This window comes from Aptenodytes patagonicus, chromosome 1, assembly GCF_965638725.1.
Source record: "Aptenodytes patagonicus chromosome 1, bAptPat1.pri.cur, whole genome shotgun sequence".
NCBI classification, from domain to species: domain Eukaryota; kingdom Metazoa; phylum Chordata; class Aves; order Sphenisciformes; family Spheniscidae; genus Aptenodytes; species Aptenodytes patagonicus.
In genome coordinates, this window is record NC_134949.1 from 36,334,166 (window position 1) to 36,355,279 (window position 21,114).

Genomic DNA, 21,114 nt, shown 5'->3' on the forward strand with positions numbered 1-21,114 from the left:
TACTATATATTGAAATACATAAATGCAAATGAGCTGACTATTCATGAATTGCAAAACAGCTAGTAATATATTGCTAAGGGGATGTTTTCCTTGTTATGCTTCCTATGAGAATCTCATTCCTTGGAATGCCATTCAGAGTATATGGTATTTACATATCAATCTTACCTTGAAAAGGAGGTCTCTCAATTCTCAGTCCTGGAGGTACTCATATACACAGCATTGGTCCACTTTTTCCTAAAGCTTTTTATACTCCTAACCACCAGAGCATCGAAGTAACTGACAGTGCTGTAAGACAAAAAATCTGATGGTAGCATTTTTGATTGGAATATCAAGGCACTAAGAGATTAAATGGACCCCCAAAGCCGCACAGTAAGTCTTTTACTCTTTAGGGGATTTCAGCAGGATTCTGCTTCCCTGAAAACCATTGTGCCATCCTTTCTCTTGATTTAGAAGTTGATTCTGAACTTAAATATTAGACAAAGCTACAGAGTTTTTTGGGAAAAGAATGGAAACAGGTGGAGGCACATGGCTGAAGGCATTTAGCTGGAATTTACAGTATCTGAATACAATCAAGACAATACAGACTTCAAGAAATTCTGAAAATTTTATTGTGGAAACACCAAGTGCCGTTTTGGAGGGACCTCACAGGTCAAGTGTTCATTGGTGACAGTTTCTCAGATTGGAACCTGCTCAACCAAAACAGCTGCTGGAGCCACAGCCAGGCCCTGACCCCTCTGGTACAGCACTGTCCAGCAAGCCCTGTGCCCTGGGCACATGCCACACACTCAGCCCAGCAGCCCTACTCCTTCTCTCTACTTCAGTTTGATTTTCTGTCCACTCCTGCTTCCATCACCTCAGTGTGCACAGGACAGACCATCCCAGAACAGGGCGCACAGCCTTTATTCAGCAGTCTTACATCTTCCATGGTCCCAAAAGGTGCTGGTCTCAGGGTGCGGGACCAAGAGAACGGAAATATTCACCAGATGTATAAATGCAAAGTCAGCACTCAAATAATTTAGTAACCATAATAAATAACTGTAGAAGTTAGTCAAAACTGGACAAAAAAATTACAGAATTCGGTTTAATATTCTAGGTTACACTGGGGCTCATCCACCCTGTTTACAGTGCCTATAAAGACAGCATAGCTTTAGATATCTACACATCATTTCTGCATCAAAGCACTCCCCTCGGGCAGTGCTCAAAAGGAAATAAAAAAAAAAAAATCTTGTTTATTCTCACTCTGTGGCTCTCAGGAGTTTTTTTACTTGTCAAAAGGTTTCACTTTTCTCTTTATATCTTCTGCTGACTAGCTGTTGTGGTTTAACCCCAGCTGACAACTAAGCACCACACAGCCTTTTGCTCACTCCCCTCGACAATGGGATGGGGGAGAGAATTGGAACAGTAAAAATGAGAAAACTTGTGGGTTGAGATAAAGACAGGTTAATAGGGAAAGCAAAAGCCGCACGCACAAGGAAAGCAAAACAAGGAATTCATTCACTACTTCCCATTGGCAGGCAGGTGCTCAGCCACCTCCAGGAAAGCAGGACTCCATCACACGTAATGGCTACTTGGGAAGACAAACACCATCACTCCGAACGTCCCCCCCTTCCTTCTTCTTCCCCCAGCTTTGTATACTGAGCATGATGTCATATGGTATGGAATATCCCTTTGGTCAGTTGGGGTCAGCTGTGCCAGCTGTGTCCCCTCCCAACTTCTTGTGCACCCCCAGCCTACTCACTGGTGGGGTGGGGTGAGAAGCAGAAAAGGCCTTGACTCTGTGTAAGCACTGCTCAGCAGTAACTAAAACATCCCTGTATTATCAACAGTTTTCAGCACAAATCCAAAACATAGCCCCATACTAGCTACTATAAAGAAAATTAACTCTATTCCAGCCAAAACTAGCACACTAGCACTCTCCACTCTTCTTCCTTGCTTCTGTCTTGTCTCCTCTTCTAACCCCCCAAAAGCTATACTTTGCCACTGTCATAATTTCAAAGCCCGTCTGCAGCTTAAAAGCATTGTCAGAGGTTTAGACTTTGGCACTACTGTAGTAATGCTGGTAACTCTGGTAGATGTTTAAAAGGAAATAATATTTACAGCTTGGAAAAAAAAAAGTTTTCAAAGGTCTCCCATTAAGAAAGATACACATGTCACTGAGTAAGAAAGAAAGAATGTCAAATAAGCAGATAAGAATGAAAAATGCAACAAACAAATTGGAATATCAGGTATTTTAAGCTTGTTTCAGAAATGAAAGCATCCATGTGTGAAAGATCTCTTTGAGGTCTAATGTCAACCAAACATGGACTAACTGATCAAGCAGTTGCTCCTTCATGGTGGTTTTATAATCTTCTATTGAACTGGAAATGCATGAATGACCTTAAATGACCTTAATGAACTCCTGTGGTTCAGGACCCGGTGCAGTTTTGACCTAGACAGACAGTGTTTCTTTTTAAGTTTCATATTTGGAGCCCAGCTTCTTGAAGACAGACAGAAATAAACCTCAGACATCCTGATATTCTACATTTATTTAGCTTTGGGAAAACATTTTTCTCAATACCTATTTTGAAGTTGCTGTGAGTTTATATGCATGCCTAAATTGGTGTGCTCTAACAAGTTACTGCACAGCAGCTAGGGTGGACTAATTAAAGGGATACACACTCTTACCCAGTGGCAAATAAAAACTAATTTTACCTGGAGAGACAGAAATTTTGTAATAGATACTTATTCTCTTTTCCTCTACCAGTTATATCCTTGGGTTTTAATTTAAAACCCCTAATTTTTCAAGTCATGCAAATATTTTCTTTTACCATATTTCTACCTTTAAGCCGCTTACAGTAAATCTTGATTTATCGTAAGAATTAAAAACAGAGACAAGGAAAACTCAATTCTAGTTATTTCTTCCATATTATTCTCTTCATCATTCCTATATCCATCCCTCTACCTCACTGCTAACAGGAGTGAGGTCTACTTCTGCCATACAGAACTGAACAACGTCAGCTGGAACCTCTTATTCTATATAATATTGGCTTCTTTGAAGGCACATTGTAAATATGGATGTAGAACCTTGTTGTTTCTTGAGGGAAATGCCTATTTTTATTCCTCACAGTTTAAAACAGGTGATGGGACATCATTGAGACAGATGGCCATGGGAGAATAAAGAAACAGAAAGAAGATCAGGAAATTTTAAATAGAATCTTCCAAAAAGGCATATAGAAATCCTCTTCCTAGTGTCAGTGGCCAGCACACATAACCACATTGGTGAGTACCTTGCTGTTGGTCTAATAGAAGTATGTGTTGTTCTCATCGCTGAGATGTGGTTGCGTGCTCTGACAGGGCACATCTGAACCACTGAATTAATAATAGATTCTCAACTCTTTGATGCATGTATAATAAGTGAACTGACATGGCAATCATACATTTTCACATTTTCACAGTTCTCAAGTTCTGCAAGAACTGCTTTCTGGAAATGCTTTGTTCTAAAGTGAGAAAACTGATTGTCAAAGCGTGTGTTTTACTGTGAATCTTGTATTAATGTTTTATTTTCCTTTTTTTTTTTTTGCTTACACTTACAAGTTTTTTCTGCATATTATCTTTGAAGGCGGTTTACCTGTCATAAGTATAAATTCAGAACAAAAAAAGTGTTTACTGATAACAACTATTTGGTGTACTTTGCACAAAGCGTAAAAAAAGGGAGAAGAGAGCTTTATTAGAGCCTTGGATCTTTTCCCAATGATACTTCAGGCTGCAGCCCAACACATAGGCATTAGACCATTATATCACGGGTAAGAAATGAGAATATTTTAGGTCTGTTGAACACTGTGAATATTTCACAGCTGATTAGATTAAACTGCTGAAACGCAGGTGGTTTTGGTTTTTGTACGCTGAGAAAATCCAGTGTTTAGTGGTCCTCAAATTCTTACTTTCACCTGTGCAGAGTGCTCATCAAGTGAATAAAATAAACCACACCAGTTAGCATATGGCCTGCTAATATGTGGTATCATTATGTTTATGCTGCTTTGTTTATAAGAGAATGCTGGTTTTTTTGTTTTTTTTTTTTTTTAAGGAAACCATGTTTTAAATAGCTTGGGTAGGCAGCTTTTTAATTAGGAGACTCCCATACTACACCCACAAAAAAAGAAAATGTGTAACTAGTAGCAACGGTGATTGTGTGGAAGCAAGGAATACATTTAAGGAATAAGCTGAGTAAACCAGCATAAATTTTTCACAGTCAATTCACAGAACTATCAGTAAAGAAGCAACCGTTCCAAATCTCATTGAAGCAAACACAAATCTCTAAGAAAACAATCCACAGATAAACTTGCTCTTTTAGATTTCAGTTTTTACAGAGACAGTCCTATGGTGCTGACCTAATGGTCAGCAACATAACAGAAGAAAACTTCCTTTTTCATCTGGTACTTTGAGATGTTAGGATAGCATTTCATAGTCTGATGCACAGAAATAATTGAAATAGTTCTAAGTGTAGTAGTTTTGGTCTCCACCGTAATATCATCTTCTTCTGGAAGTAGTCATAAATCTAGTAGTCGTAAATCTAAGACCAAAGGAGCCAGAAGGAACGTTGGTGAAACTGATTCTGGGAGGGAAACGAGTAAGTTTCCACATCCTATTATGGGGAATATCTAAATATTTTGGATGATCATTGAAGGATGAAAAAATGGCGACCATAAAAAATAAATTCCTTGGAAAGGAACCATTGTTTCCACTGCTCATAATTTTTACCTACCAAATTGCTTTACCCACCATCCACAATCAGACTTTTTTTGCTTGCTTTCTCAGTACCCTGACTCTCGCATTTTCAGCCTCACAGAAAGCAAGCACTATTTCTGAACCTGTGGGTGTCTGTAGTTAAGGACTCAGCTGGCCTTCAGGACAAGAAAGTAGAAAGTTGAGCAGTACAGAAGATTCAGTGGGCAGAAGCGCTGTCAATGTCAGTGTTGGTTTTAGGTGATTCTGGATTTAGGCAGCCTCAGAGCTGCTGGTTTTCTCTTACTAGCCAATTCCCAGTGATTCCTGCTTTGCAAACAGGATGTCTGGGAGTTCATTTTTTCTTTTTTTTTTTTTCTTTTTTTCTGAAATTGACCTTTTGAGGTGAGTAATATATGGTTTTGGATTAAAAAATTTTTGGACTTAAAAATGTTTGGATTCTCCCCGTTGTGCCCTTATTCCTTCTGTTCTCATACCTGAAGAATATCTCTCCAAACCTTACACACTTAAGCATATTAACTACTGTCTGATAAACACGTTTGTAAAACATAGCTATTTGTTAGTATAAAGGTAGCAGGACAAGAATGTATAGTGTATAAGTAATACTAAAAGTAAAAGAAACAAAGACTACCTCACCCATTTTCCAATCAAGGAGAACGAAGACAACACTATCACAAAGTTTTGATTTTGTGAGTTTGTTTATTTCTATTTAGACTTAAATTTTTGTCATCATTAAAATAAATATACATTAATGTTTGGCTGAAAAAGCAGGTGAACATCACTGGTCTGAAAGACAGGTAAGAAGATATATAAGACCATATATTTAAAAAATTGATGAAATATTCTATAAGGGTAAAAAACATTGTGAATAGGCTCAGACACCCTTTTCAGTAATATTACTTCAGGTCTTATAAAAGCTCATAAAAATTCATAATGGATCAGTATCTTTATTCTGATTCATTTTAGGTGTGTTACTTAGTAAGTTTTTATAGATATGAAAACAGATCTATTTATACATCTGGAAAATGTTGCTTCATATAATTGGGATAAATATTTCACAAGGAAAATTTTATTATTGCTTGTTTCACCCACAAATTCCTAAACAGTATTCATTACAGTGCCAAGTTATCATATCGAGTAATACTGCCCCAAAATTATTTTGGGGTGAAAGAGGCTAATATATCATGTAAAGAATTCTTTAAGACAGTTTTAGGCATTGTTACTAAATGGTATGGAAGTCCAAATCACTTTTCCATTACATATGTCAGTGCCCAAATGGCAGGACTGTAAATAAAATTCATGCTTCATTTCTGATAACGTTCAGAGACACTTGCAGTAGATTGACTTACTCCTTCATCAGTTCAGTCACCAGTCTTGAACTGCAGGCCACAGTTCAAACTGTTTTATTTTTGGCTGAGTCAACAAAGAAGATATTAAATCATATACTTTAATTTCTCACAGTACTTGGACCCCATAAGGTTTAGAAATTACTTTTAACTTTTGCATTAAGTCCAAATATTATATTCAACATTAATTACTGTAGTGACTTTATTTTGTACATGATCTGTATCACTACGCTTCTGCAACTTAGAGATTTATTTTTATTTTTCATTTTTAAGAAAAACTTGAAGTAGCTGTTAATATTCCCAGAGGACTGCTATTTAAACCCAGGAGCTTGCTGTTAGCAAGTTGTGCCTTGAGGAAAAATGAATACCCAAGTTGGGCTGTTCAATTATTTCACTCTTAAAAGCACAGTGATTCACTTGAGCTTTTGGGAGTAGATTTTGGGGGAGGAGATGTTAGCTCCATGCCTGAATATGCATTTTGCTTTGCTCCTAGGAAAAAGAACATAAGGTGTGAAGAACAAATTAAAGCAATTGACCTCATGGAGAGCTTAACAAATAAAATACGGTTAAAATAATATTTCCTTTGCATAAATATACTAACCAAATGAATACCCAACCCTCAGCTTCTGCTATTGTGCGAGAATATGATGTTTATCCAGGTAATTAACTTCCATTATTCAACAAAATCTACTGATCAGGAAAAAAATCCATTTACTGCTTAGCACCGCAATGTTTTATTCGAACCCATGCTGTGAACAAGCAAGGATTAAAAAGATGATAACCAGACAAGGGAATAGAGAGAAGAAAATTTAGCTGGAAGTTTGAGTGTGAACGTTTAAAAGATCTTCACCTAATCTATTTGTTGCAAGAGTTGGGGCCACTCACACAAACATTTGAAAATAGTCTCTTCTGTCAGAAGCAATTGCAGTCAGGGAGGAATATGAATATACTGACAGCCAAGAAGCAAGATGGACATCAGTTTGGCCTACCTAGAAAAGGTCCCCGTGATATAAGACATCTACTCTGGAGTCTCTGCTGGTGGGTCTTGATGTTGATTATGGTGTTGACTCAAAACTTTTCAAACATCGCTTGTCGATTTATAGAGTACAATTTAAACTATTTCGTCACTGTCACATGCTTGGTATGCTGTTACTTATCTTTGTGTGTGATTTCACACATATACTACATGTCATCTGGTTTATGAATCATGGGGTTTACTTATTGGTCTGATGCACTGGCCTATCAAGTCAAATAATTTATCCTACATTTTACCTAAGCCTGAAACGTCTTTAAGTTATGGTACATTTAAGTTGTGCTTCAGAGATGTCTAATATGGAATTTCCTGTTTTTAATGTTAGCCAGACATAGAACAAAGTAAGAAGTACCATTGACATTGTAGGATTCAGGATATTCTACAGCAGGCTGGGAAAAAGACATGTTCTTAGCTCAGGATTGTTCATCTGATTCAGTTAACCAAGTATTAATAAGTCATGTAGAAAGAATTAGTTGGGTTTCAGGTTCAATTAGAAGTTCACATTCAATTTACGATTGCCCTGAAATTTTCACTCAGGTTAAAGTCGTATTATGTTATTTTTACTAATGGATTAATTTAATTAGATTAACAAAATTAAAGGTTTTTTGTGTAATGGATATAACTCTACTTCAAATCTTGTCCATAATTAGGAACAAGGAAAGCAGTCTGGGAAAATAAAAAAAAAATTAAAAAAATTCTGCTTCATTTGAATGAATCCAGAGCAAAACCTACTTTGAGATACTCAAGTGTACATTAACCATTGGTGAAGAGGTTGGAGGGGAAACACTTCTAAAATCAAAATCTTTGCATAAAATTCTGACCGGGGAGGGAAATACAAGTGTTAATAGCTATAGTTGTAATGAGACAATAGATATAGAGAAATAATGGGGGCAGGGATTTGTAACTTTATGCACTAGATATTAGATGTTACACTGTACTAGGAATTGATAGGCTTGGTAGGGTCCACTGGGCCTCTTGTTTCACAACCACTGAATAAAATTTTACCAAAAACATAATGTTGATATCGCCAACATATTTTCTTTGTGAATTTTGCTTAAAAACTTTCCAGATAGAGATGTGAATGTACTGAAATTCAGAAAATTGAAAGAATCATTATGAAGTAAAAAAGTCAACATTTTAAGGATATTCTGATATTGAAAGAAAAAAGTGTTTCAAAATTTAATGTTTTTTGGCACCAGACCTAAAGCTAGAAATATCTTATCTTCTCATGACATGAAAACCAGTTTTCTGAACACCTTTTCTAACAGGACATGGAGATATTCTTGGATATATGTGGACATGTGTGTACTCCATAAACTTTCCTTTGCTCCCACAACCTTTGTTATGTACTGTTCAGAATCACCAACTTAAATGAAATGTGTGAGCTATGGTAAACCACCAGAGAGGACAAGGTGTTAAAAATGCTTCGTGAGTGTTCGTGTTATGGAATGTATGGCTATTTGTGGCAGATATTTCCCAGTTTGCTTAAGATAAGAATCTCCCTCCAGCTGGCACTTGTCAGAGGACTACAGGACAAACTTGTGAATTTGCTGCTTACAAATGACAATTGTGAAGATGTATATACAATTTTAGCTATTCCTTGGACGTGTAAATCATGCTAACTTTCTAAGGATGATATGAGAGTAGATGACAGTTTGAGTTAATCTAATTCAGTTCTTCTGAACCTGTCCTGTATGCAGTACACAGATAGTCATCATGCAGTTTTGCTCCATGAACTGTTTCATTGCAAAGCTGGATGAACACCAAGATAGTTCTTGCAAGTGCCATCATTAATGAGGGACAGGATAACCCAACTGAAGGAGAGGGGAAAACAGCAATGACAGTCTAGAGCCACTTTTAGACTTTGCCCATGGAAAATTTAGAATCACAGAATCATAGAATAGTTTGGGTTGGAAGGGATCTTTAAAGATCATCTAGTCCAACCCCCCTGCTGTAGGCAGGGACATCTTCAACTAGATCAGGTTGCTCAGAGCCCCATCCAACCTGACCTTGAATGTTTCCAGGGATGGGGCATCTACCACCTCTCTGGGCAACCTGTTCAGTGTTCCAGTGTTTATTTTAAATGATCATTTTAAGGGCAATAAAAAGGTTTAATTTTTAGAAAATCAAAGTACCATGTTTTGATTTCAATCCTTCTGGAGGGAAAAAAAATTGAAATATATAAATTAATTTGAAAAGACATGTCAAGCTAAAGCATCCAAATACTCCTTTCCCAAAAGGGAGAAGCTAGGGAAACTGAAACGTGAAGAAGTGATTTGCTCAAGGGCATACCCAGGAAATAACAGAAAAATGAAGAATAGAGCAGTTTTCCCCAGCTCCTCAGTATGAAATCAGTTGCTTGTCCACTTCAAATGGTACATCCTTACAGTGCCAACTTCAACAACTCCAACTTTCAATATTTTCAAGCTCCAGTTACAGCCTATTTATGCATTAGGAGATTTTAAAATGCCCAGTTTCTGACAGAAAGATCTTGATGACTCATATATATGATCTTTAGCTGCTTTCATTCATTGTAGCAAAGATGAATCCCAAAACTGTGCTTCCGTCATCCTTCCAAATGACAATTCACTGTAATCAGGTTTCCCTTGCAAGATTTGCTCCCTTTTTTCAAATCTATGAGTGAGATTTCCATTGAAGCCACAGGAAAAATTCTTAGTATCATTGCTGTTTCCTTTTGAAAATACAGCTAAATTATCTAAGTAGAGTTATTTTTATAGATTTTATTATCCATGTATTCTTTCACTTCTTCAGCGCAAACAGCTATAACACAATACCAAATAACACTAGTATCTTTTTTTTTTAATGGAAAATGGTCACATTTATTTTTTAAGTGACTTTGAAAAAGTATGACTAAATATTTGCTAATATGTACTGTTTTCCTAAAGAGAAGAAATATCTTGGCACTTTTATTAAATGACTAAATCATCATATATTGACCAGAGATGTAGTTTCTGTGTCTGAGGCTTTTATTGGTCTTCTTTCCAGAGTCTAATGAATATACCATTTTTAGAAGCCAGTCCTCTTTTTGTCATCTCATATATATATATATATATATATATATATATATATTTATAGATAGAGGAATTGAAAAGAACAATAATAATTCATTTTGAAGCACAATAGTACATTCACAACACGAGGTTCTGTTTTTGAGACTGGCACAGGTTTTATGAATAGCCTAACCATAACAGAATTGAAATTTAATAAAAGTAAAAGTGATTGACAGTGCATGCTCAGCATTATATATAAGAAGAAATAGTCCTTGCCACAGTCCCTTGCAATCTGACTCATTATCTTCTTATCACATTGGGACACAATGGCTGTATATCTTTTGTTGCTCAGACTCCCACTTAAATCTAGATTGCCTACACGCTGGCTTGCACATTGGTTCAAATTACAGGCAAATCCCAGTGTTTTGTCATGAACTTGAAAGTGGTTTGAGGTCAAGTCTCTGTCCTGTCTCTGCCTTGTTGGACTCCTGTCTATCATTCAGGAGAATGAAAGTCAAGAGGACTGTGATGGCCATCACTAGCCCAGAGAACATGCAAATAATTTTCTTTGACTTCTAATTAAATGAGACTTCAGGGTACAGAAACTATGTCTAGACTAGTCCCAAAGAGAGATTGGACAGGCCATTGTCATGGTTCCTGCCAAGCTGCACCTGATCCAGGTGTTGGATCATGAGGTTTCTCTGGGCTCTTTTCCACTCCCTGGGCTCCTTGGAGATTGGAGTGGGAGTATCAGGTCCTGATGCAGGGTCATGGGTCTTCCCTCCTCAGAGTCTTTCCAGAAACTCTGTCACCTCAGTAGGCTTAAGTTTCCTTAGTTATAAAGACTAGGTAGATATTCTTTGCCAGTGGTTAGTCTGTTTAAATCACACAGTTGTTTTCTAATTTGCTGTTGTCCTTGTTGGTGCTTACAATCTGCTTTTTCTGGGTACTTCTGGACACTTTTACACTTTTTGATAATCAAACAGGTTGTTTGCATAGCTTAGCTACCTACTTGCCTGAGCACACCAAAACTATTCTGTTTGGGAGAGATGGTTCATCATATTTCATCTACTGTGTCTATAGCAAAAAGTTGGTTAAAGTTCACAGGTTTATGCTAGCAGCTATGCTAACTAGGCCTAGCTGCTATACCTTCTGATTAAGAATCAGGATCACTGATTGCAGTGGCGTAAGCTGGAAAATGGTAGCCTTGTATGTCCAGTCACATTTGCACAATTATTACAGAACGGTTTCCCCCAGTTTCTCACAGAAGCTGTGAAATGCATGGGAGATCAGGATAATGTGCAATGGCATCTAGACCCAGAGCAAAGGGGGTAATTTTTGAAGGCATGAACATCAAGCCCACAGCCTAAAGAGGTGTCCATAAAGCAGTTCTGATCCCTAGTTAGTGGTCCTTCTTGGTTTCACCACATTGCAGGAGACAATATGACTCTACCTCAGCCTTGCAGGTGAAATGGCTATAGGCACTAAGAGAAAAATTAAAACAGATTAATTGCCAGAGTGCTGAAGGTACCAATGGCTTTGAGCTGGTGAGTTGTTCCCAGATTTGCTACGTGTTCACACGTTACTGTCCAAGGTAAGAAGCAGTGATTTCTAAATGGATGTCAATGGTTTAAGTTTGGAAAGAAAGACTCTAATACAGGGGAAGCTGGAGGTTCATCTAGGTTCATGGTGCATATGAGTTGATGAAGTGTCTGAAAGAGTGGGATACAACTTCAGTTAAAATAACTAAATTCAGGTGTCTACACATAAGTTGTTTAGTGCAGATCCTATTCTGAAGACCTAGTTAATACAGTCAAAAGAGTCTAGAAAGAAATTTAGCTTATCAGCCAGGAGAATAATTTTTCTGGTAATCTGAATGACTGTTTAAACTCCGCTGACCAGATCCCCATTGATTTTCAATGGACCTTAAGCTCATTAATAGACACCTCAATCTAAATGCCTTAATCCTGACTTGATTCCCACGCTGGGGACTTGGTTCACTTACCTACACAAAGACATCTGTGTCTGTAAGATATCTAAGAGATGGGACTGGTGATAAAGATGATAAAGGACCCATGGAAGACCTGTGCCCTTCTGAATAGGCATTTGGAAGCCGTGACATGATGCACAGGACATCTGAAAGGACACTGCACTTGTGCAGCAAAATCAAGCCGTGACTTCCATGAACTGAACACTACACAGAAGCATGGGATACCTAACAGACCTACATTCATCACACAAGCAGGGAAAGCCAAAGGAAGAAAAGCTGATAAAGTGATCTCTAATAGTTCAGGCTACTTGCTTCAGCAAAGTCAAACCCATATTTAGCACAACTAGAAAAATTGCAGGCTATGATTCCACTGCAGCAGAAAAAAAAAACCCACAGTACTCAAATATATCGACGATGATACATTTCATTGTATTCCCACTATTAGACCCCAATAGTAACATCTAAATAATCAAGGAACGGAAAGTGATAACATGGTTCAGAATGATCATGAAACTAGTTTTGCAGTATTTGGGATGAACAGGGAGAGCACGTGTGATGGAAAGAAGTAGCGTCTAACTAAAGCATAGTTCTACTGACAGACCGTGCACTGGGCAGGCCTTTTATGCTTGGGTGTAATTTCTGGTGAAAAGTGAATTCTTCACAAGAAGTAGCCACATCCAAAAATCAGTACATTAACTGGGAACAGTGATTCAGGTGCTGATCTGTTCAAACTCAGAGCAGAGATCTGAATCTCACCCATCCAAATGACTCAGCTAAACAGTTAGCTCTTTGCCATTCTTTCTTGCACTACCAGCAACTAAATCTGTATTTGTAATCATTTTTAAATGACATGCAAATCTTTTTCTCCCAACCAGCCTATTAATCCTCTTCTTAAATAAATTATCCTTTAACATTTGTTGCTAATTGGAGAGGACAAGGCAAGCATTTGCAAAGCTGCTCTAATGGTAATTAATGTTACCAAGAGAAAAGAATAACAATATTTTCTCAAAAGAGATTCTAGAGTGAGTTTAGCAAAGCCAGATTCTGTGAACAGAGCTGGCTGAATGATGGGTACAGAGTCTAAAGGGAGTCCGCTGTGCTGTTCGGAAACTGTGCATCCTCAAAACTTTACTTTCAAATAGATGAGGATAAAAAGAAATATTCTGAAGATTGAGTTCTCACATAAGGGAGATTTATAGTTAACCTGAAAATGTTGCATTAGGGAGAGGAGGCTGTTCTATATTTTTCTGGGGCTTATATTGTTAAATTGATGTCAAATTCTTCTGTAAGTAGCTCAGAATGAATTGACACTGAACATTTATTTTATTTTTTATTAATCTTTACTTACTTAATGGAAGATGTTTTAATGTAATTAACTTGTACTATAATAAAGAAGAAAGTTAATGCTGCCACCTTGAAAGCACAGTATTCAATATTTAAAGGGAAATTGAAAGTAACTACCAATAGCCTTGAGGTCTATGAAACATTTTTTTCCTTTAAATAGTACACTTGTGAACACTTACGTTATTTTACTCTTCAGTGCAGAAATGTTGTACCAAATTACACTGTGGAGAATGTTTAGGATTTGTTGCATTTATTTCTTTTCTTGGTGCGGTAACATTTCCATGTGGCATGTATCATAATAACAGACACAAAAGAAATATGATCATTCTACCACTTAATGTATTTTAACTCTGAATGTCACAAGCCAATTTAATATATTTCTGAAGCATTTAACTTGCAGTCTCCAAGAGTTGTTACTATATTAAAATACTTGACATAAATGTTTGTGTTATCCAGTTACCTGATTTTTTAAATACTAAGTAATCACTGAATTTGATAGGATGTACAGGTTCCTAAATTCAAGATCTATCCCAATGTACTGTAAAGTACTTAGAGATGATGTCTTGACAAATGCAGGTAGTGTTGCCCCTATTAAATTAAATCGATTATAAGCATTTCTTTTAGCCATTACTGCTGGCTAAGTCTGCCAATAAAGGTGTAACTACATAAATAGTCAGAAGTTATTTTTATTTTTGACTCCAACCTGGCTGAGAGTCTCATTATTCTTATGTGTGTAACAAGATGCTGCTTATCAGATACACACAAAATGTTCTCTTTTCAATATTTTTCACAAAAGATTCTTTTGTTACAATATATATAAACACTTTTTCCAGTTCCATTTTAAGGCTGATGCCTTTGTTCTGAAACACTAGTTTAATATTTGCTTTAAAGAATGATTCAGCTGTTCAGTCTTTTCGACAGTGATTTGAAAATCTTGCTGGCTGCCGAGAGTGCCCAGACTAAGTTAAGGTAAAAGATGTTGTTAGAAAGGGAGCTCAGCATTTGTTGTGTAAGAATTGTATGAAGATGAGCCCTTGGTCTGTTAAACTGAATCTTTTCAAACCCAATTTAGGTAGTTAATATTAGAATTTGAAGCGTACTCTTTAAAATAGATTTTTAAGGGATTTGCTAGTTATTGTAAAGTTCTAACTATAAACGCAATTTACCAAACTAAACCTCTCCAGCTATTCTCAATGACTGTATAAGAACCACAATTCTTTTCAAGTAAGAGTTTGCAGTGAATGAGTCTGAAAAAGTAAAACCATTGTTGGACCATTTGTGATACAAAGAATTGGGCCTTGAGGATTCGGCGTCAAAAATGCAAGTGGAGTACTGGCCCACTGATGTCATCCCAGCTGTTTCTACCTGACAATCAAAGAACATCTAGTTGCAAATGTCTAGTTGATCTCACATTACCCAATGAATTTCTGTCACGTAGTGACTGATGTATTGAAATAAGGTACATAGTAAGGATGTAATCTTATAATGATACAGAAATCATAACAAATCATACAGAGTGGAGTCTGTTGTTAAACATACAACTTCCAAGTCTGCATAGGAAATCAGATGTAAAGACAAATCTTTGAGAGCAGGTGATGGAAAAAGAAAGTATTGAGGGTGTCTGTGTAAATTCATAAAGCTGGGAGGGTGAGGGAATGGCATGATGTGAGCGATGCATAACAACCTGTTGAGATCTAAATCCTTAAGAGAGAATACCACTTATTAAAAATTATGAATGTAAATCCAATATTATGCAACTAAAATTTCTTATTAAGTTTTTATGAGCTCTGTAAGTCTGGAAGAACTGTTGAATAACTGTTTGGGAAATCATAATAAATAAGCCTAAGGTACCAACATGACATTATATCTTGGATTAAACTGTATGGAATTTAAGCTAAAAGTAATACAGAGTAAAAGATAACTGATATAATTTCTTTCCTCTCCAGCCTCAGTTTGGTCTCTAAAATCTTCACAAATTTTTAAATTCTGTATCAAAAGGAGTCAGTTGAAGGAATAACTTTATTCAATTCAACATACAGTAGCATCCATAATGTTTTTGGAAGAAGCCCCCTCCTCAAAAAAAAAAAACCCAAACAACCAACAAAACAAACAAAAAAAACCCAGCCAAAAACCTAAAGAAAGAAATCAGGAAAATTATATTGCCATTGTTACTGTAAGTAATCACTAAGTCTACATGTCTTATAGGAAACCAAAAAAACATGTACAATGAGAACATCCTTTTACATTAGAAAGAGGTCTGTTTTCTCATCTGGTGTCAAGACGGTATGTAAATTGGAAAGCTTCAAGCTATACAATAGACTTTTCTCTTTTTTTAGCTTAAAAGAAATATTACAGTTTACTTTGAAATTATCCCCTAGTAAGATTCCTTGGACATCCCTTTGCAATGACTTTAGGATACTGAACTGAATTTAAGAGTGTCTATCTTTTGCAAATGCTCTTATGTTAAATAAAATCTGAGTAAGTATCATAATATGTATTTGAGACACTTCATAGTCTGTAAGAATTTAGTACATACATTTTAAAGAGCAGGTTTTGTGTATGTATGTATATGTACACGTGTGGGCATTATACACATACATTTGGTTTGAAGTGAAAGAAACTTAGTATTAGACACACCCCAAGACAATCTATATAGACACTATAAATTGACTGTTACATTATACACTGTGACACCATGCAAATTAGTTCGTGCATTATGGCAGCCCTGATGGTCTTCAGCAGGTCATGATTTATCTGTTCTAAAACCTGCTTTCGTTATTAATATTAAAATCCATGATTTAAAATAATATTGAATTAAAAATTAAACTTCTCAGGTTATCTCTTAAGGCTTAAAGACAGAAAAAAATTATCTTACCTTTAGGGATCATGATTTTTAAGAAAATAAGAATCATCCTATCTACAAAGCAGTATCACAGGCAAGTGATGACAGGATCTTTTCAATCCTTTGGCTGAAACCCAGTTTGAACAACATACACTGTATCTTGTTTCACCTGTAGACAACCCTTCTGGACTCTAAATTTCATGAACTCATACACAGATTCGCCACCCAATTCTTCTGCTTTATTGTGATCTTTAGTTTTGGTTGTATATCTTTGTTTGTGTGTGTATAAATTTTAAATTTACTTGCATACTTTCCACCTCTTGCAAATATGTCTGATTTGAAACCAGAATAGAAATCAGGGATGGAATATCCCAGAATAAGAAAAAATTCAAGAAAAGCGGTGAAGCAAAATATAACAACATGAGATCTACCTACTATATATTCTGATTTTCTACCTATCTAAAAGAAAACAAGTTTTTGTTCTCCAGCATGTTTTAAAAATAAGGATCTAGTCAGGGAAGTGGTTCTGTTTAATTTTCCATTTGGTCTCGCTCAGGTACTCTGATTTATGCTCTTTTCTTCAGTTGTCTCCATAATTGGTTTCTGTCTCACATAATGAGACTACTGGAATATACTAAAACTGTACATATGTCTGACTATATTTGATAAACTCAAAGTACAAATGTAGGGCTCAGTGAAGAACAAGGATTCCTTTTTGCCAGAACATAACGTGTCAGGCTTAGTTTTCATCTGCACTGGGAAAAAACCAAGATCTTCTGAATTGTTTCTATTGCACAGACACAAAGAAAAGGTACAAGACACAGACATTCATTTCAAAATTATTTATTAAAAAAGATAGTCACTCAAAGTATGGGAGAACTTGATTCAGCTCTCTCTCATCTGCCATGAAGGGATTTGAACCATTATCTACTCCTGCCATATTACAATTATCACTGTATGAGACATTCCCAAATGGGAGTGTCAGACCTATTTTCTGGACTCCACACTAATCTGAGCAGTGGGGCTAAAGCTCTGTGAGTAGCCTTCAGTATTATCCTCCTGACTCTTCTCATGGTTTTTCAACAACAGTTTATGTTGGAGATGAATTTTCGCAAGACTCACTACTCCATCCAAATTGCAAAACTGAGCCAACAAAATTTTCAATTATAGTCTCAGTAATTGGCCAGGGACGGTACATCATTATATTTGTTATTAACTTCAAGATATGTTGGAAAGACTTTTATGTTAGTTTAGTCAGTTCCTCCACTTTTCCAATAAACATCCACTTTATAATTATCTTTTTTTGATATTCTTATTCTGCAAAAAGTGAAGAATTTCCCATATGTTATTCTCTTCTCATTTCTCTATGCATCTCAGAGGCTGATGAATCAGGCCCTTTTTTCTTTATCAGACAAGCTGTGTCTTCTATAAGTCTGTCTATAGTCCAAAATGCCTCTAGGGAACAGGGAAAAGGAGTAGACAACTGGTAAATTGTACCTGTGGTTATTTTATGGGAAGAGAACAGACATTATGATAGGAATCACTCTAAGAATACAGATAAGCGAGTTTGACCATGCTTCCCCTTTGTGTTTTGTTAACTATTTTCCCCCATGTTTTGCTTTCTTTCCTTTTCATCCAGTAGCTGTTATTTTCAATTCTATAATTATATTTTATAAAAATATGTAATATATAATTAAATATAATTTATAATTATATTTTATAATTTTAATTTTTAGTAACAGTAGCAGCTGCTAGCAACTGCTTGCACTTAGACAAGAAAAAAACAGATTGACACTGATTTGCAATATAATAAATTCATTACATTAATGTATTTTATGACTGTAAAATGGGGTTACAATACCACTAACCAACTACTGTCCAGAAATTCTCCTTGGTGTTATTCTCTGACAAACAGTACAAGTTGTCAAATATATGTGTTTATTTTCCCCTGTCAAAAGTAGAGATGAAGACAGAAAACCAAAATATCCTTCATGATTTTTATCCACAGAAAGAAATCAAACTTTTATAAAAATCTGAAAGCTAAAAAACTTCTGTAAAAAAAAAAAAAAATCTAATTTCTACTAGGGAAGGTGAAGTCTAATATTCTGATAAAAGTCAAAGCCACCTGAAATATTTTGTTTGCGGAGCCCCATTAAAATGTTTGTTTTGAAACAGTTTAACTTTAGGCCAAGTCAGTCTACACTATGTCAGCACCCCACAGAGTGCCGTACAACTTCTTCATGTTTGCATTCTCAATTCCATATCAAGCTTGCTGTTTGGGCTACACTTGCACTGATATATCTTGCTGTCTCCCATCGTGCCAACCTTGTTACACTTAACACAGAAGTGACATGACAGTGATAAACCACAAGAGTGTCAGGACACAGTCATGAGAAGAGAGTGATGCTCAGTGCATGACAAACACAGCTTTTCATGAGGGACTGTGGGTGTTAGAGGACAAAATTGAATAATATCTGGAAAAAAGTTTCCCTAGAATCACAATTTTATTTCATGAGTTTGGCATTTAAAACGTAAATAAAATATCTGGTTTTATATTTCTCATGTATATAAATTCCTAAAGATGGCAGGGGAATTTCAGATAAGAAAAGACTGTGGAAATCATAGAATCATAGAATAGTTTGGGTTGGAAGGGACCTCTAAAGGTCATCTAGTCCAACCCCCCTGCAATGACCAGCGACATCTTCAACTAGATCACGTTGCTCAGAGCCCCGTCCAACCTGACCTTGAATGTTTCCAGGGATGGGGCATCCACCACCTCTCTGGGCAACCTGTGCCAGTGCTTCACCACCCTCATTGTAAAAAATGTCTTCCTTATACCTAGTCTAAATTTACCCTCTTTTCGTTTAAAAACATTACGCCTTGTCCTATCACAACAGGCCCTGCTAAAAAGTTTGCCACCATCTTTCTTATAAGCCCCCTTTAAGTATTGAAAGGCTGCAATAAGGTCTTCCCAAAGCCTTCTCCTCTGCAGGCTGAACAACCCCAACTCTCTCAGCCTTTCTTCAGAGGAGAGGTGTTCCATCCCCCTGATCATTTTTGTGGCCCTTCTCTGGACCCAATCCAACAGGTCTGTGTCTTTCTTATGCTGAGGGCTCCAGAGCTGGACGCAGTACCCCAGGTGGGGTCTCACCAGAGCAGAGTAGAGGGGCAGAATCACCTCCCTCGACCTGCTGGCCACGCTTCTTTTGATGCAGCCCAGGATACGATTGGCCTTCTGGGCTGTGAACGCACATTGCTGGCTCATGTCCAGCTTTTCATCCACCAGTACCCCCACGTCCTTCTTGGCAGGGCTGCTCTCCATCCCTTCATCCCCCAGCCTGTATTGATACCAGGGGTTGCCCCGACCCAGGTGCAGGACCTTGCACTTGGCCTTGTTAAACCTTGTTCACATGGGCCCATTTCTTGAGCTTGTCCAGGTCCCTCTGGATGGCATCCCGTCCCTCTGGCGTGTCAACTGCACCACTCAGCTTGGTGTAATCTGCAAACTTGCTGAGGCTGCACTCGATCCCACTGTCTATGTCATGGATGAAACTATTAAACAGTACCGGTCCCAATATGGACCCCTGCGGGACACCACTTGTCACCAGTCTCCATCTGGACATTGAGCCGTTGACCACTACCCTCTGGATGCAACCATCCAACCAATTCCTCACCCACCGGACAGTCCACCCATCAAATCCATACCTCTCCAGGTTAGAGAGAAGGATGTTGTGGGGGACCGTGTCAAAGGCCTTACAGAGGTCCAGATAGATGACATCTGTAGCCCTTCCCATGTCCACTGATGTAGTCACTCCATCATAGAAGGCCACTAGGTTAGTCAGGCAGGACTTGCCCTTGGTGAAGCCATGCTGGCTGTCTTGAATCACCTCCCTGTCCTCCATGTGCCTTAGCATAGCTTCCAGGAGGATCTGTTCCATGATCTTCCCAGGCACAGAGGTGAGACTGACTGGCCTGTACTTCCCCGGGTCTTCCTTTTTTCCCTTTTTAAAAATGGGAGTTATGTTTCCCCTTTTCCAGTCAGTGGGAACATTGACAAATGTTTTGCCTCATACAATAACTGTATGTTTTGCTACCTGAAAAATAAAACGTACAACAAAAATACAACACCATCTATGGTTGAAATTGTTTTAAACTTTTGAATATTTCTATGCAGGAAAGAACTTCTTTTGTCACACAAAAGCTATAAAATCTTACTTCTTTTTCTGTATAACGTGTTCTCAACATCTTATGTAAGTCACAGTACATTACGGAATTAAAATCCATTTTGTATGAGTATGTAACAAGATGCAGAAACTGTATCAGATGCCCGTTGTTTTAACTGTATCAAACCATAGATTTGAGGCCACTGGAAAACATTTTTTCTCCTAACACACAAACATCTCTGAGATTTCCGGAATGTTTCTGATCCTCATCAGATAAACTCAGCACTTTCATGCCAGTATTAAAATATGATTCTACCTTGTTGTTCCTTTCAGAATAGGGTAAATCAAACAAAATCCAAGATGAAAAACTTCAGACTAAGCAGTAGCTTTGTGAAGCTGGTTCTCACATTGGTTACAGGATGCTCCTGTTTGATGTCCTATTCTGTCCATCTCTCATGTCCTGCAGAATATCTGAGCTGCTGAGCTGGTCTGTCTTTTGGCATTTCTCCTTTGTCAGGGAATTCTATTTAGGGCCTGAGAAATGAAATTTAAACAAAGCTTTTAAAACAATGCTTGGTTGTTACAGTGAAAAGCTTCACTTTTAGCAAATTCAGATTTTTAAGAAAAATTCCTATCCTATTTCTCCTTAGGACAACATATTAT

General features: G+C 37.1%; 1 long non-coding RNA gene across 2 annotated transcripts in view; it reads right to left on the bottom strand.

The window, feature by feature from the left end:
* Positions 1-21,114, bottom strand: part of LOC143155688 (uncharacterized) — a 232,816-nt gene that overhangs the window by 146,188 nt on the left and 65,514 nt on the right. For both annotated transcript variants that reach the window (XR_012994458.1, XR_012994459.1), the window contains exon 2: positions 166-285. This is a non-coding gene — a long non-coding RNA (uncharacterized LOC143155688). The remainder of the gene's footprint in view (positions 1-165; positions 286-21,114) is intronic.